Genomic DNA, 16,200 nt, shown 5'->3' with positions numbered 1-16,200 from the left:
TTTTTCCCCAAAGATTGTATTTATTTATTTGAGAGAGAAAGATAGTGAGAGAGAGAGCAGGAGCGGGGAGGAGAGGAAGAAGGAGGACCCCAGGATCATGACCTGAGCTGAAGGTAGACACTTCACCGACTGAGCCACCCAGATTCCCCAAGATAACTGATTTCTTTTCTTTTTTTTTTTAAGATAACTGATTTCTAATTTGCAGTGAGAATTAGACCTCTTAGAAACACATGTGGGATTTTTTTTCTTTATTCTAGTTTGATATCAGACAGACAACTTCAGTTTCTAATTAAATATTTCAAACAGCAACAAACAATTTAGTTGTTTATGTCTTGCATAAAACAAAATATATGTAAATACTACTACTCTAAAGCAGAAGTTTTTAAAAGTTTGACATGGGTCTAAAAATGTACTATAGATTATAGGATACCAAGGAATTATTTATAGGATGTGTCAGGGGCATTACGAACATGGAAGCAATGTCCATATTGTTTAGAGATGCACACTGAAGCGCACAGGAGTGAAAATTACAAATCAGAAATGTACTTTATAACACTTCAGTAAGCCATAATGAAAGGTACAGATGAAGAAAGAGTGGCAAAACTCTGATAAATGTTGGATCTGAGTGATGCATAAGGCGGTTCATTTCATTATTCTCTCTACTTTTATATACATATATGTTTGAAATTTTTATATGCTTTATATGTCAATATATTATATGTTTAAAATTTACATTTGAAACTCCTCATTATAAAAATAATCCATTCGTGTAATGTGTGAAATTTTCATAATAAAAGCAATCCTCCCGTACTTTTATAAGAACTGAAGTCACTTCCATCACTGGATTTATATCTTTTAAAAATTAAGATAGGGGCGCCTGGATGGCTCAGTCGTTAAGCATCTGCCTTTGGCTCAGGTCCTGATCTCAGGGTCCTGGGATCAAGCCCCGCATCAGGCTCCCTGCCCAGCGGGAAGTCTGCTTCTCCCTCTCACACTCCCCAGGCTTGTGTTTCCTCTCTCGCTTTCTCTCTGTCAAATAAATAAAATCTTAAAAAAAAAAAATTAAGATAAATGCATTGAATTTCATGGAATCATTTTCTAGTTTATTATTAACATTGCCAGTTTGGTATAATCCTCCCACAGTTACCCAATCAAAAACTGAAATCCAAATTTCCCAGAGCTGTTAAGTGCAGATGATACAGTTACAGATTATGGTCTTCCTTTGCTCATTCTTCACAGTCTTTTAAGTATGTCAGGGTTAATGTACTCCACAGTGGGTGAGCAGGGGAAAGAAAAAAAAAAGAAAATCAAAGCAAAAGTCATCTTTTGTGATCTAATCATCCAAAAAAAACTGGAGTCACAGAAGTGAATAAAGTAAAAACTACTTGATCTAAGATTACATGTAGATTTCATTTACCTATTCTCCTCCCCACCACAGAACCATTGGCAATGTAGGACTGGCTTATAGAAAACGCTAGTCTAAGGTCAAGTCTCCTGTAGGGATTCACTACATAGAAAAACTAAGGAGAAAAAGGAACTGTAAGAGATAAGAGGTATTTTCCTTTCAAGTGCACTGAAACACGAGTACAATAAATACTAGCTCAGTAATGCTCCTCAACACTGTCTGTGAGCCTCTCCTGAGCCTCCCTGACCTGGCACACAGAGGTTCTAGCAAAACCAACCAATCTTGAAAAGGGCAGGCAGGTCTGAGACCTCACCACGCATCATCCTTCCTTGCCTGAACTTACAAGGGCTCGTGACTGTTAACAAATCTTGATCTAATTCCTTTTCCATCTTAATCAAATATTCCAGCTTGATTCTAACCTTAAAATTTTTTCCACATTTCTACAGACTGTTATAGTAAGTTGTGCACTTCGCTGGTTCTCATTCTAACACACGCGCCACACACACACGCACACACACACACTCTCTCCATATTCCCAACTAAGCATTTATGATCTCCGCACTTAACCCTATTCAAACAAATTAGTAAAACTGCCTCCAAATATTACATCTCACAAGGACCTTTCCTTTCTCATAGCCTCTAATGTACTTCAAGGAACTACTAGGCACAAGGTGTACAGGGGGTCAGTACGGTGCCATGGACAGGGTGGACTCTGGACTGGACTTGGAGGATGCGCAGGCAGAATGGTGGAGGGCCCACAAGTGTGGTCTTGAGGGCGCAGGAGATGAGAGGACTGAGGAAACAGTTTAAGGACCCAGAGGCAATTCCCTAATTTAGATTTTTGGCTATTGTAATTATAAATAGTTAACCAGACCTATTTATTCCCTTAAGTGTTACATACTAAGACTAAATGCTCCTTGTTAATTTGGGGAATTTGAAAACAAAGGTTAGAGAGTACTCAATAAGGAAAAGGCTGGCAAAGTGCCCTCGCCAGAGCCCTCTCTGGCCCACTGCCAAGGATCCAGGAACCTCAGGAGCTCTGGGAAACCGTCAAGGCACCAGCTCCTCCCATCTAGTCCACATGGTCCTCTGCTCTGAATTCCCTAGGATCAGGAGGGCTTTTCTGCAGAACCTTTCAGTTGTCTGTTTTCTTTCTTTGTTTTTTTTAAGATTTTATTTATTTATTTGACAGAGAGAGACACAGCGAGAGAGGGAACACAACAGGGTGAGTAGGAGAGGGAGAAGCAGGTTTCCCACTGAGCAGGGAGCCCAGTGTAGGGCTGGATCCCTGGACCCTGGGATCATGACCTGAGCCGAAGGCAGACGCTTATCGACTGAGCCACCCAGGTGCCCCAGTTGTCTAGTTTTCAATTTGGACTTTGCACTGGACCCTATTTCTCTGATTTCCTAGCTTCCTAGTTTTGCATCTCTCCCAGGCCAGTCCTGCCCCCATAGCCACACAAGAAAATTAGTCCAATAATAGAATTCCTACCCTTCTTACTAAAATGAAACATGCTATATTTTAAACAAAATAAACTTACAGGTTTTGTTTAAATTATCATACTGAAAATATATTCGTCTGCCACTAAGGAAAGAAAAAGAAACATTCACTGAATGTCTATTATGCATCAGATACAACACTAGACTTTTCACATCTTATCTTACTTTGCAACAAACAAGTCTGAAAAGGTATGATTTTCCCCAACTGATAGGTGGAAGAGTACATGATAGTGGTTAGGAGGATAGACTACAGAGCCAAGTTATTTCGTTTAGAATCCTTGCTCTGTTATCTATTAGTGGTGTGATCCAGGACAAGTCACGAAACCTCCCCATTTCTCACTTTCCTCTTCTATAAAATCAAAGTTTGGGGGAGGATTAAATGAGTTTATCTTGATGAAGTGTTTAATACGTTCTTATCAGGTTGTTTTCTAAAATTATTATTACTGGGGTGCCTGGCTGGCTCAGTCAGCGGAGCATGCGACTCTTGATCTTGGTGTTGTAAGTTTGAGCCCCACTTTGGATATAGAGATTACTTAAAGAAATAAAATCTTAAAAACATAAAAAAATTATCTATTATTATGAGAAAAGCAAGCTTTAAAGAGTTTCAATTGAACTGATGAAGATAGAATAGTTGGTTTACTTTTTTTTTTAAGATTTTTATTTATTTATTTAACAGAGAGAGAGAGAGAGAGAGAGAGAGCACAAGTAGGCAGAGCGGCAGGCAGAGGGAGAGGGAGAAGCAGGCTCTCCGCCGAGCAGGGAGCCCAATGCGGGGCTCGATCCCAAGACCCTGGGATCATGACCTGAGCCAAAGGCAGCCGCTTAACCGACTGAGCCACCCAGGTGCCCCAGTTGGTTTACATTTTGACAAGCCATGCCCCAACACATATTAATAATAACCAAACTATGTAAATAGAACCCTAAAGCCAACTGAGCTCAAAAACAAGATAATTATCTGGGTAAAACAAGAATGCTGATACCAGGTATCTGCTGGGTTACAGCTCTAGAAGCAGCAATGATGTCCAGGAAGTCAGTTCCTGAAGGGTAACTTACCTCACTCCCAGGAAATGGGAAATTTCAGGGGCTTCCTCTCCCATGAAAGGAAGTTGGAAAAGGGCTACTCCCAGAGCAGCAGCAGTAGGAAAAGTCATGTGCCCAGGGAGGCCGCAAACCAGGCTGACTACTAGGTTGGTGACCAGATCTGTAATATCCCCAGTTTTACTTTGGGACCCAAAATGCCACTATCTAATCTAGTTTCTCTGATAGAGGGAATGAGCCAGAGGAGAATAAATAGAAACCAAAAAGACTCCTAATCATATACTCAGCAAATCAAAATTCAAAACACAGAGATGTTTTATATTAAGAAAAACTATCTTAAAAAGCAATAATTTGAATATAAAGTCACTCCATATGAAACTTAATTTTATGGAGCAGTCTGACAAAGACCTTAAAATAACTGTTTACAATACTCAAGAGATAAGGAATAACTTCTATTTAAAAAGAGAAAGAAATTATGAAAAACAGGGTTGGGGGGGCCTGGGTGGCTTGGCTGGTTAAGCATCTGACTCTTGATTTCAGCTCAGGTAATGATCTCAGGGTCGTGAGATGGAGCCTGGAGTCAGGCTCAGTGCAGAGTCTGCTTGAGATTCTCTCTCCCTCTCCCTCTGCCCCTCCCCCAGCTCACATTTGCACGTGCATGCTCTATCTCTCTAAATAAATAAAATCTCTAAAAAAAAAAAGAAAAGAAAGATATTGGCAACACTGGAAATAAAAATGTACTTTCAAAATTAAAAAAAAGTAACATATAAGATGAATTCTAGGGAATTAGCATCTCAGACAGAGCTTTCTGGGAAACATACCCAAAACAATACAGAGAAAGAAGACAAAAATACAAAATATATATGTGCACACATGTATATGTGTGTGTATGTGTGTACATATATACATACGATAACTTGAGAGAAACCAATATAATCTAAGAGGAGTTACAGAAAGCAGGAATAAAATGTCTAGGAGAAAAACCTCAAAGAAATATCCAGAAAATTTCCAGAATTGAACAAAGTCACAAGGCCTCAGATTCAAAGTATATTCCAAGTATCCACTCCAAGTAAATAAATCCATACCTAGACATATCACAATGAAATTGTGATTAAGAGAAAACCTTAGAAGACATAGGAGATGAAAGAAAAAATAGGATACCTTACAAAGTAAACCATTTATACCAAAGATAAGTTTCTCACTGGCAATAATAAAAGACATCGTATCTTCAAAGCACTGAAAGAAAATAACTATTAACCAGAATTCTATACCCAGTTAAACTACATTCAAAAGTGGAGGTAAGATAAAGACAATTTGAGACAAACAATAAGTCGGCCTCCCAGAGATCCTCACAAAAATAAATTCTAAAGAACATGCTTTTGCAAAGTTAAGTAGACCCAGACCACAGTCTCAATGTGCTGTCTATTAGACACCTCAAACTCAACATACCCCAGACTAAACTGATGGCCTTCCTCTAAAAATCTACTCTGCCCAGTCTTCTCCCATCATAGCATATGACAGATATATCTTAGGCCAAAAATTTTTGAATTATACTTTCTCTCAAATACCAAATCCAATCAGTCAATATATCCTGTCTGTTCTACCTTCAAATTACATCCAGATTCAGATCACTGTTTACTATCTCCACCACTCTTCAAGCCATCATCATCTCTTTCCTGAATTACAATAATATTGTAACCTCCTAACTGGTCTGTCTGCTTTTACTATTATAATCTACTTTCAACACAGCAAAGTAATCCTTTTTTTTTTTTTTTCAAGATTTTATCTATTTATTTGACAGAGAGAGAGAGCAGGAGCAGCAGAGAGAAGGAGAAGCAGGCTCCCCACTGAGCAGGGAGCCCGATGTGGGGCTCAATCCCAGGATCAAGACCTGAGCCAAAGGCAAGACGCTTAACCGCTTAACAGACTGAATCACCCAGGTGCCCCTAAAGTAATCCTTTTAAAAGGCCAGATCATAATACTCCTCTTTTCACAAACCCTCCAGTGGCTTCCTGTTTTACTCAGAATAAAAGCCAAAGTCTTTACTACATCTTATAGTATCTAGTCCTCATTACCTCTCTGATCTTATCTTCTACAACTCCTTTCCTTATTCCACTCTGGTCACAAATGGTTTACCAGCTCTTCCTTAAATACCCTAAGTCCATGCCTCTCCAGACTTTGGAACCTGACCTTCTCTCCACCTGGAAAAGTCCTACTCCAGCAATATAACTGTTGATTATAGTGTTCACTAGACTTACCAATATGTTCAAATCTTTAATGATAACTTTTTAAAATCAAGTTTAAAAAAAGGGAAATTAAATAATTTCCCCAATATTATAAAGCTTGTGAGTGACAGAGGGAGAATTAAAATGCAGACTGGCTCCAAAGCTTTTGCTTAATAAAAAGGCATTACTTAAAAGTGCTTGTCCTAGATTCTGTTTCACATTTGGCCCAATCTGCTCATGACAGATATACTATCAACTCTCTATTCTTTGCTTCAGTGCATTTCATTCATTCATTTGGAAAAAAGATATATTAAGTATCTAGTAGTTTGCTTGGCACTAGGCTGTGCCCTAGGAAAGGGAGAATAGAATAAAAATTCCAAATTACACATAATTCAGAAAGCATGTTCCTGTGGCTTGGGAATGTATTACCAGAGTATATTGGTTTTAAGAAATTCACCTTCCTAATCATTTTATTCAGGTTATCCTTCAGATTGATTTCAATCCCTGAACAAATACCATCAGGGTAGGGGTTAGAGTAGCTTTTAAACAAACTGAGTGATATGGATGGAAGGCTAGCTGGAGAATTAAAACATCCCACAGAAAAACCACTCAGAGGATAACTATCTACTTGTAACTGACTTGATGTGAACTGTGTCTCACTCATTCTGGAAGTATTCCAATTCCCTTGGCCAATTGGGAACATTAGGAACATTTATGAAAGTTAATAAACTTTCCTACATTAACTGAATGACTCACCACTGGCCTAAAGAAATTATTTCACTGGAAACACAAAGCAACTTATTTCACATTTTATTTTATTTTATTTTACTTTACTTTACTTATTTATTTGGCAGAGAGCAAAAAAACACAAGCAGGGAGAGCGGCAGGCAAAGGGAGAAGAAGAAGCAGGCTCCCCGCGGAGCAGGAAGCCTGATGTGGGGCTCGAGCCCAGGACCCCCGGATCATGACCTGAGCTGAAGGCAGATGCTTAACCACTGAGTCACCCAGGTGCCCTAATTTCACATTTTAAGTGCAAAGTACATTTAAAATCCAATACACAAAACACAATTCCCAGAAAATTATCAAGACTCAATGGCCAGGAAACTATGTGTAACCTCAACTGAGTAAAGGTTAAGCCTTTGACAATATCCTCATTTCCCAAATAATAATTTATTTACCAAGCTGTTATCACTAAGGGCACAAGAAGGAAGAAAATCATTTTCTTTTCCCATAAACACAGACTTTCATTTTGCCAGGTGTAAGAGCAACTCCAAATGAAAATTCATTCAACTAAGTAAGTTACTGGCTTGAGAAAAATGAGTATCAATGAAAATAAAGCTATTTATTCACTGACTGTTAATAAGCTTTTACCCTACCATGTTCCTTATTTCACCTTCCTTATTTTTCATTCGCTAATAATTTAAATAATTCTAAATAATGCAAAAAAAAAAAAAGAATTTGTTTTGGGGGTCAAAACCAGAATTTGTCCCCAATCCTGATACAAAGCCAATGATGCATGTTTCCTCAAACTCAACATCATCAGTCATCATCATCAACATCTGAGTGAAAACAGCCATGAACAATAATTTCGAAAAATAACACTCTGAGCCTGGCTATTGAGAACAGGACACTTAGAACCCTAGAACAGTGCATCCCACATCAGAGTAAGTGACACACAAGCAACCAGAGGGGAATAATTGGGACTGGTCTGATATCCAAAACAAAGACTTTGGTTCCTTCATACAAATGAAAACAGGAAACTGAAAAACATGTACCTAGTTACATTAAAACAAAGAACCAAACAAACAAAAGTGAGGGAAGGTAGAAGAAAGATAATCTGATAATTTAAGTATCATCTCTAAACGTCTACCATATTAATGCTGTTATGAGGAATTCCAGTTTTCTCAAGTCACCCAAGTTCAAAGTTTTGTCAAGCAAACCTTTAGCTGCCTACAACATAAAAAACAAGTCAGATTTGACTTTGAACTGGAGTGGGACGGAGTGGGGGGGCTACACCCCTACCCCATGGTGCAGCATACTGTTTTGGTTTAGAAGAGAAAAATTACCCACAGTGTAGAAAGAAGGTTTTGCTTTCACAAGCTACATGCTTTAAATATTCCATGCACTAGCTGAAAATCATCCACTGATGATACTGGGCAAATGGATCTAAGATTCCAAGTACCAGTAAGAAAAGAGTCAAGAGTGGGGTGCCTGGGTGGTTCAGTTGGTTAAGCATCTGCCTTCGGCTCAGGTCATGGTCCCAGGGTCCTGGGATCAAGCCCCGCACCGGGCTCCCTGCTCGGCGGGGAGCCTGCTTCTCCCTCTCCCGCTCCCCCTGCTTGTGTTCCCTCTCGCTGTGCCTCTCTCTGCTGAATAAATAAAATCTTTAAAAAAAAAAAGAAAAGAGTCAAGAGGAGAATAAAAAAGAGCGTGGAGAGATATAGTACACTTTCTGGGAACAAAAACTTTATCTCCATTTATTTTACACATTCATGTAGTTGCTCAGATGTCCTATCTAGCTCCTCTACCCTCTTCTATACAACTCCATAACACACACATATGTACCTTATTTGTCGATGATCTTAAAGCTACCTACTGGGATCCATACATACTAATTTTTATATCCATTTGGTTGGAGACGCTCAGAAAAGAAAAAAAAAAAAAATATATATATATATATATATATCTCTCTCTCCAGGGAGTAGAAAATCCAGAATCTTATCCTGGGACTCTCGAAGTCCTACATATTCGGACAAACTCCTTCAACTTCATCTTACTGCTTGGAAAGCTCTTCCCAGAAAGCTGCTGCTGATTGTCCTTCAAGCCGTGGCTCACTTTAGCATAAAGGAAAGAGAGATTTTTCCTTACCACCAAACTTTATCACATCAAATCACATATTACTATCTGATAGTTTCTTATTATTCTCTAAATGTCCTTTATAAACATGGAGTTACATAAACTCCATGATACAGGTACGCTTTCTGTCCTATCCACTTCTCTCTTCCCAGCACCTTGTAACAGGGCCTGGCACCCAATCAGGGACTCAACAAATACCTGTTGAATAAATGAACAACCCATAACTCGGCAACTCTGTTAAGAGTGCCATTCTAAAAAACCAGCTTGACAAAGAGGGGTATGGTAACTGGAAAAGAAAGTACGAATGAAAGTGCTTTCCAATGACAACAGGTGCCACACCATTAGAGCCAGCAGGTGGCATTAATTTTTCTTCCCATCACCTGGGACAGCAAAGCTCAGTAAGTGGAATGTTTTCTTGGTCCTTTCATTTCTGCCTTGAAAATTATCTAGTTTACTTCTCTAATCCCAAAGATTAGAATGCTGGGCTCGAAGTTCCTCTAAGAACAAGAACCAAGTCTTACCAGTATTTTTTCTAGGAGGCCTACCCATCACAATTTCTTATATTAACAGGTAATGGATAAGCTTTTGTTGAACTGCTAATCTCTGAAGCAGTTTCAAAAAACATTGGATTCTAGTGCCAGTTCGGTTACTAACTAGTTGTGTGGCTATGGACCAAGCACTTGATTTCTTAGTGCTTAAGAGCGAAAATAAAATAATTACAAAATTGCTTTGAAATTCAATGAGACATTATTACCTGGGTTGCTGTTCCAAATAAAGAAAGTAAAGACCCTAAATTACATAAGTACCCAAAGCTCCTGATAAGAATGTCCCCCAAAACACTGAGCCCATCATGGCCTTCGTCCTTTGTTCAGGTCCTCACATGCCCCTCTTAGTTCTACAGAGTTAAATGTTTCAAATTCAGATCCTAGTAATTTTCTCTAGGTTCACAGCAACTCTCTGGCCTATCATATCATACTCTCAATGGTCAAACAGAGTTTCTAACACAGCATCTGGCCCACAGAAGATGTTCAAGAAGACTTTTATTGAATGATTAAACAGGGACAATTGGTGTGGGTGCCAGGAGCTGCACATTAGCTGTGCCTTCAGTTAGGCAGATAATTGGAAAAAAACAAAACACAACAAACAACGGGTGTAGAAAACGAGGGCTGGAACTGTAAGGCTTCTCAATGGTGAAGCATTGTGCCTATAAAAACACAATAGCCTAATCCAGAGTTTTGACTAGTCAATGAACCTTCTGTCTACTCCCCAGCAAGGGAAGATTACTTTATAAGGAAGTGATTTCAAAACTCCTGAGTTGCTAGTCCTTATGATAATGAAGGAACTGAGAGGTAAAAATGGAACCATGCAAGGCTCCCAAGAACAATGCAACAACTCTGGTTGTTTGTTTTGGTTCCTCATCACACCATCCAGAGGTCAGCAAGGAAAAGGGAAAGGTTCCTGAGTGAAGCAGTTCTTGGTTTTCGGTGCCAACTCTGTGCAATCACCAACCACGGCTGTGGGGAATTCCAATCCTGGTTTTGCTAGCAAGGGCCTTTCCAATAAAAGAGCAGACCTCCTCCTTGTCTGAAGGATTGTTTGTTTTATATCACTCCCATGTCAACTTAATACAAAATACACAGTGTCTTTAGCCTCTTGAGTACATCATACAAATTATAACTTTCTGACAAGGGATTCAAGGTTCTTCATAAGAAACTCTCACTGAAAGTTAATAATCTACAAAATACTCCTAAGAGATGGTTTATCAGTTCTAAAGGAAGTTTACTAAAAATGATCCAGCTTCCCTCTATCTTTCATGCACCCAATCCCCAGATTTTCCTAATCAGAAATAAAAAAGCAGCAGTATACAATGAGTAGGACGCTCAGAGCTGAAAGAGGCCTGAGAAAGCTGAACCCTCTCACTTCCTCCTAGAGAGGTTAAATGGCTTTCCTCTTGTCCGTAAGGCCGGTAGATGGAACTCAGCTCTAATTCATAACTCGGTATCCTTGCCTCTAAACACTGAGGGAGGTGGTGGTTGAGGGTGTGGAGTGGGAGGAATCAGACCATTCTGATTCTCCTGCTCAACAGTGTCAAAAAAAAAAAAAAAAAAGCTGACATGGCTGGGGGATGTTTTTTGGCTTTTGTTTGTCCTATGTTAAATGCTATGGCCTGAACCTCTACTAAAAGTAACAGAAATAAACAGGGCAGACCATCACTGCTGTTTAGGCCGTTGTGTTGTCTTGAGCAAATTACTGTTCCATAAGCAGATTAGTCCATTTTCTATCCACAAAGCTATCTCACTCATAGTGGATAAGTATTCTAAGATAAGCAAAAAACCCGCAGACTGAAATCAAATTACATATGCTGTATACCCAACTAATTGGTCATTAGACTATTCTGTGCCAGTAAATCAGGTTCCCTGACTACAAAGTGGCTTTCCAATGGCTTCATCCATCCACCTAAGTATGGTAACCCAGAGCCATTTTTTGTTGAGTTCTGATTAGTTTTATTATTATTGTTAATTGAGAAATGTTATCTTCATTTCCTCAAACTCTTTCAGTATGGTTATTTTTCCTAACTTAGAGATTTTCCCAATCTCCAACTATTTCATAAGCTACAGCCTCCACTCCATTCATTCTCTGGTCAAGTATTATGTTTATTATTTCAAGGTTCATGTTTATTATTTCAATTAAACTAAACAGTGACAGATGTGCATGAAGACTGTGTGCATGTGCATGCACATTTTAAAAAGGTAACATAACCCTGAAGCATGGAGAAATTTTAAGCCTGAAAAATGATTTGCCCAAATGAGATCCAGTGAGAAAGCTACATATCAACAGAAGTCATCTTAACCTCCCTCACCACCATCAAATATTGTTGAAGTTTACTGCCGGCTTAAACATCAGGGGGCTATTTTGAAGCCTGAGCTGCAGGCACAGGCAGTAAGAACAATGACCAAATCTAAATTGAATTACCAATAAGAAGGCCATAGGGAAAGGGCAAGATACAGTGGATTTAAAAAAGTGGTTAGAAGGGCAGATTAGATTGTCGGTTCTCTTAATATTTAATATAACCATTCCCTGTGATCAAGGAAAAAAATTAATATTGAAAACTTTGGGACTTTACTAACAGAGCTGAGATAGAGGTTACTCACTGAGAACAAGAGTCCTCTGTTATTACGTCTAAATGACTCAGTATTACTATGATTACTATGAGAACTTTAAAAACAAGTATTCGAAGTTCCATAAAGAAGGTAATACCTGACTCAACTATGGAGTGGGCTTAAAAATAAAAATTCAGGGGCCAAAAACCAAAGACACCAAGATTTAGAATTTAAATATTAAAACATCCTAATTTTTGACAAATCCTTTCAATTTGCTACAGAACTGGGAAATTGAAAGGATTTCCTCTTTATATAAAGAAAAAATATGGCTTCCCAGAGTGGATTATCACTTAGTTATTCCTTATTTAATTATTAATGTTTTAAATAAAATTCATAGGACACTCAGAAATAAAAAAGTGTCTTATTTAGACACATTTGCCAAAGCAGATGTGAATAAAGGTTTAGACAAGATTGTATTTTATCTTATTAACACTTGAATGACTTTTTCCCCAAATCTCATACATTACATTCTACACTTATTTCTTGCTCAATCGCATATTCTTTAGAGACTTGGTCTTTCATTCTCCAGTAAAGTAGAGGAAATTATTTTTTCATTATTATAATTCAATTGTTCATAAGAAGTCTTCTATTGAATTTAAATTGTAGTAGCTGTAATTAACTGATGAAATTTTAAATACATATTTAAATTACTTCTGTCTACCTATCATTGTTGGTCCATGAGTTAGCATTAGCATTTTATGACAAAAACTGCTAAATGTCAGTTGTTCATTTTTTTTCAGGCCAATAATTGAAAATGACTGTAATTATTGCAATAAATAGTTGTAGGTTAAGCTATATCTCAATAAGCAGAACAATTCAAATATATGCAGAATAAGACAATATTAAGGATTCATGAACGTCCCTTCTACATTTAGAATTGCAGTCAACAATTTAGTCCCCTTATAGTTAAGATTAATTTATGGTTGTACAAATGAAAGCTAGAGTCCCTGGCCTAACACCCGACTTTAAGATTCTGTTCATTTTCACTGAAAGAACAACTTAAAATACTAAGGTTATAAAGGGTAAACAAGCAAATGTAAATTTCATCAGAAACTTGAGTTTAGAGTAATGATTCGCATGCACCTAACCACTCCAATCAAATGCTTAGGCACGTACTTATGTTTTTTGAAGAGAGTATATGCATGTTTCATCAAATTCTAAATAGAAAGCACCATATAAGAAAATCATATTTTAGAAAATTAATTCAACATACTATTTATGTGTGTGTGTACGTGTGCAAGTGTCACTTTCACCAAAAAATTCCCAGAAAAAAAGAATAGCATCTCCCGTTCCTATTTATTCTTAGGTGATTGTTTAATAGCGAAGTCAGTTTACATTTGAAGACATTTTGAATAATCTTTTAAAAAACCAATTCAAACAATGTGGCTCATGTTTAACTCTTCAGTTATTTATCCATTAATCTCTTTAAGTGCTTCCTTCCCTAACACAGCTGTAGTTCAAGAGGTGGCCAGCAGTTGGCCTCCATTTCAGTGGAGTTTCATGAAAGCCCAGATTTCTTTCTGCAAACTTTTTAAAAGTTGTATGAAAAATAACTTTTTCATAACTTAAGAGCTTATAACAAGCTTTCCAAAGGATCCAAAAGAAACACATTTTCTTTTAAAAATAAAAACCAAACAAAAGGAAGCCACACACATTGTAAAGATGTTCTCTGCAAAACATTCTGTTCAGCAGATCTGAAATGTCTCCAAAGGGACCAAGAACCACTTGGTTTGGAAGCAACAGTTGAGAACTCATAACAGGTTGGTTAAAAGCCAACAGTTACAACCATGAGATTTTTAAAGCAGATTAGGAGTGGCTGAGATACCAGACACTGGGGCTTGCCTAGTCTCCCTGTTTCATTTACTTGAATGTCTTCAACTGTACCGTTCAACCACCCACTACAGCTGTTCAAAAGCCTCTGTCCTTGGTCCTCTGTTCTTTTCGCCTTTTATGCTATCCCCTGAAGACTGCAATCCTACTAACTAAAATGGTTATGATGACAACTCCTAAACCTACATCTCTGTTTCTATCTCCCAAACTTAATCCTCTATCTCCAAGTTCTGACTTATATATTTCCACCAGTATATACCATCATCATCTCAGACACAACACATACAAAACAAATTATTCACCTTTATCAAACTTTCAGTTTCCCTGCCTCTGTTAACATTAGTCCCATTGTTCTGTTCACCAAGAATTAAACCACAGGAACAATTGTGGACTCCCTGGTGCCCTCCATCACTCACATTCAGTTGGCTCATGTGGCAGATCCCATTTTTCAAAGATGGCCAACACAGTATCTCCCATCCCACATGCATTTCTACAGCATGATCTTACCACTTCACCATCCAACACATAATGGAGTCTAATTCCTCTCTCCTTGAATCTGGACTAGCCTATAACTCAACCAGAAGAATGTGACCGAGGCAATGCTATGAGACTTCGGAAGCTAGGTCAGAAAAGACCATGAGGAAGGAAGGAAGGAAGGAAGGAAGGAAGGAAGGAAGGAAAGAAAAAGAAAAGACCATGAAGCTCCTGCCTGGTTCTCTCAGAACTCTTTCTGGTGGAAGCCAGCTGCCATACATGAATGTCAACTACCTTAAGATTGCCATGCAAAGAGACAACATGTAGTCCCAACCTGGCCCAATCTTCCAGCTATCCCACTAAGTTGCCATAATATGAATAAAGCCTCCTGGATCCTCTCGACCAGTTCATCTGTCAGCTCAATGCCACCAATTGTACTTAGTAAATACACTGAGAAGAATCACCCAGCTGAGCCTTGCCCTAAATCTTGACACATAAAATCATGAAATATATTATATAAATATATTATGTAAATATAATAAAATACAGAGCTTCCTTCTAAGCATTCAATACGTTGCAAGTGGAGTTGTTACTCTGTGGGGCTGAATGTTAACTGACGTGTCACTTCTTTCCCTCCATTCCCAGGGCCATCATCACAGAGGAAGAAGCTCTCATCACCTTAGATCTAGATCATTATAACTGGTTCCAGGCCCTCCTCACTGTACTCTGCCATTACAATCTACCTAACCTAATAGTTCCAACCGGAAAACCTCTTTTGCATACCAACACTACAATCAATACCAGTCTCGTTGATGTTTTCCATTTGTAGAAAGTTTTATAATGCAAACTTGATCTATACAATATCAGCCAGAGATCTGTCAATAGGGCAAATATTCTTTTCCTTACTTTAGGGATGAAGAGATAAGAGTTAAGGAGATTAACTTTTGTATAATCTCACTGTCAATAAATGGAGTGAATATAAACAGAACTAAGAGGCTATGTCAAAGTTCACTGCTATTTCTCTGTTCTACAATGCATCCTATCATTTATCTCAGATCAAAAATGTTCAATGGCTTTCTCCATCCCCACTACAGCAAACCTACTTTCTAAATATCCTTAATTTGGTCTCAATCTGTCCAGTTGTTTGGTATTGCCTACTAACACCACCACCATCACCACTACCACAACCATCACCACCATCACCACCACCACCGCTACAATAAGGATTACTTATTTACTTACCTAACAATATACCATGCTGATTCTAGCCTCTGAACATCTGCTCACAAAGTTTCCTCCTTTCTCCTATCTACTTAAACCTTGCTCATGCATTAGCATAAATACCACCTCCTCTCCATTAAGTCCTACCAGCCTATCTCTGTTGCTTTCTCTCTGTTATTCCTAGAGCATTTGTAAATTTCACCCAAAATCTGACAATTACATTGGATTGTTTATCTTGCTTAAGTGTGTTGGTCTCACTTTCCAGGCTGGTACTCAGCTAACACAGATCCATACATACAGCAATGTTGAGCGCTTACAGCCAGTGTCTGTTCTGACCAGTCAGTACTCATGACATACCATCTGTTAAATATTTTGAATTTCATCCCTGCTTATTTCCTACACTAAACAATAAGCTCTTTAAGAACAGGACCCTTGTCTTATAAAGAAGTACTATAAACTCCAATCCAAACACAGTACTAAGCACACAACT

The 16,200-nt window shown here is 38.3% G+C and overlaps 1 protein-coding gene across 12 annotated transcripts in view; it reads right to left on the bottom strand.

Moving 5' to 3' along the window:
• The window catches only part of THADA (THADA armadillo repeat containing), a 324,153-nt gene that overhangs the window by 250,275 nt on the left and 57,678 nt on the right, over nt 1–16,200 (bottom strand). The window lies entirely within an intron of this gene.

This window comes from Zalophus californianus, chromosome 8 (genome assembly GCF_009762305.2).
Source record: "Zalophus californianus isolate mZalCal1 chromosome 8, mZalCal1.pri.v2, whole genome shotgun sequence".
Taxonomy (NCBI): domain Eukaryota; kingdom Metazoa; phylum Chordata; class Mammalia; order Carnivora; family Otariidae; genus Zalophus; species Zalophus californianus.
This window is presented reverse-complemented; position numbering and strand designations above follow the sequence as displayed.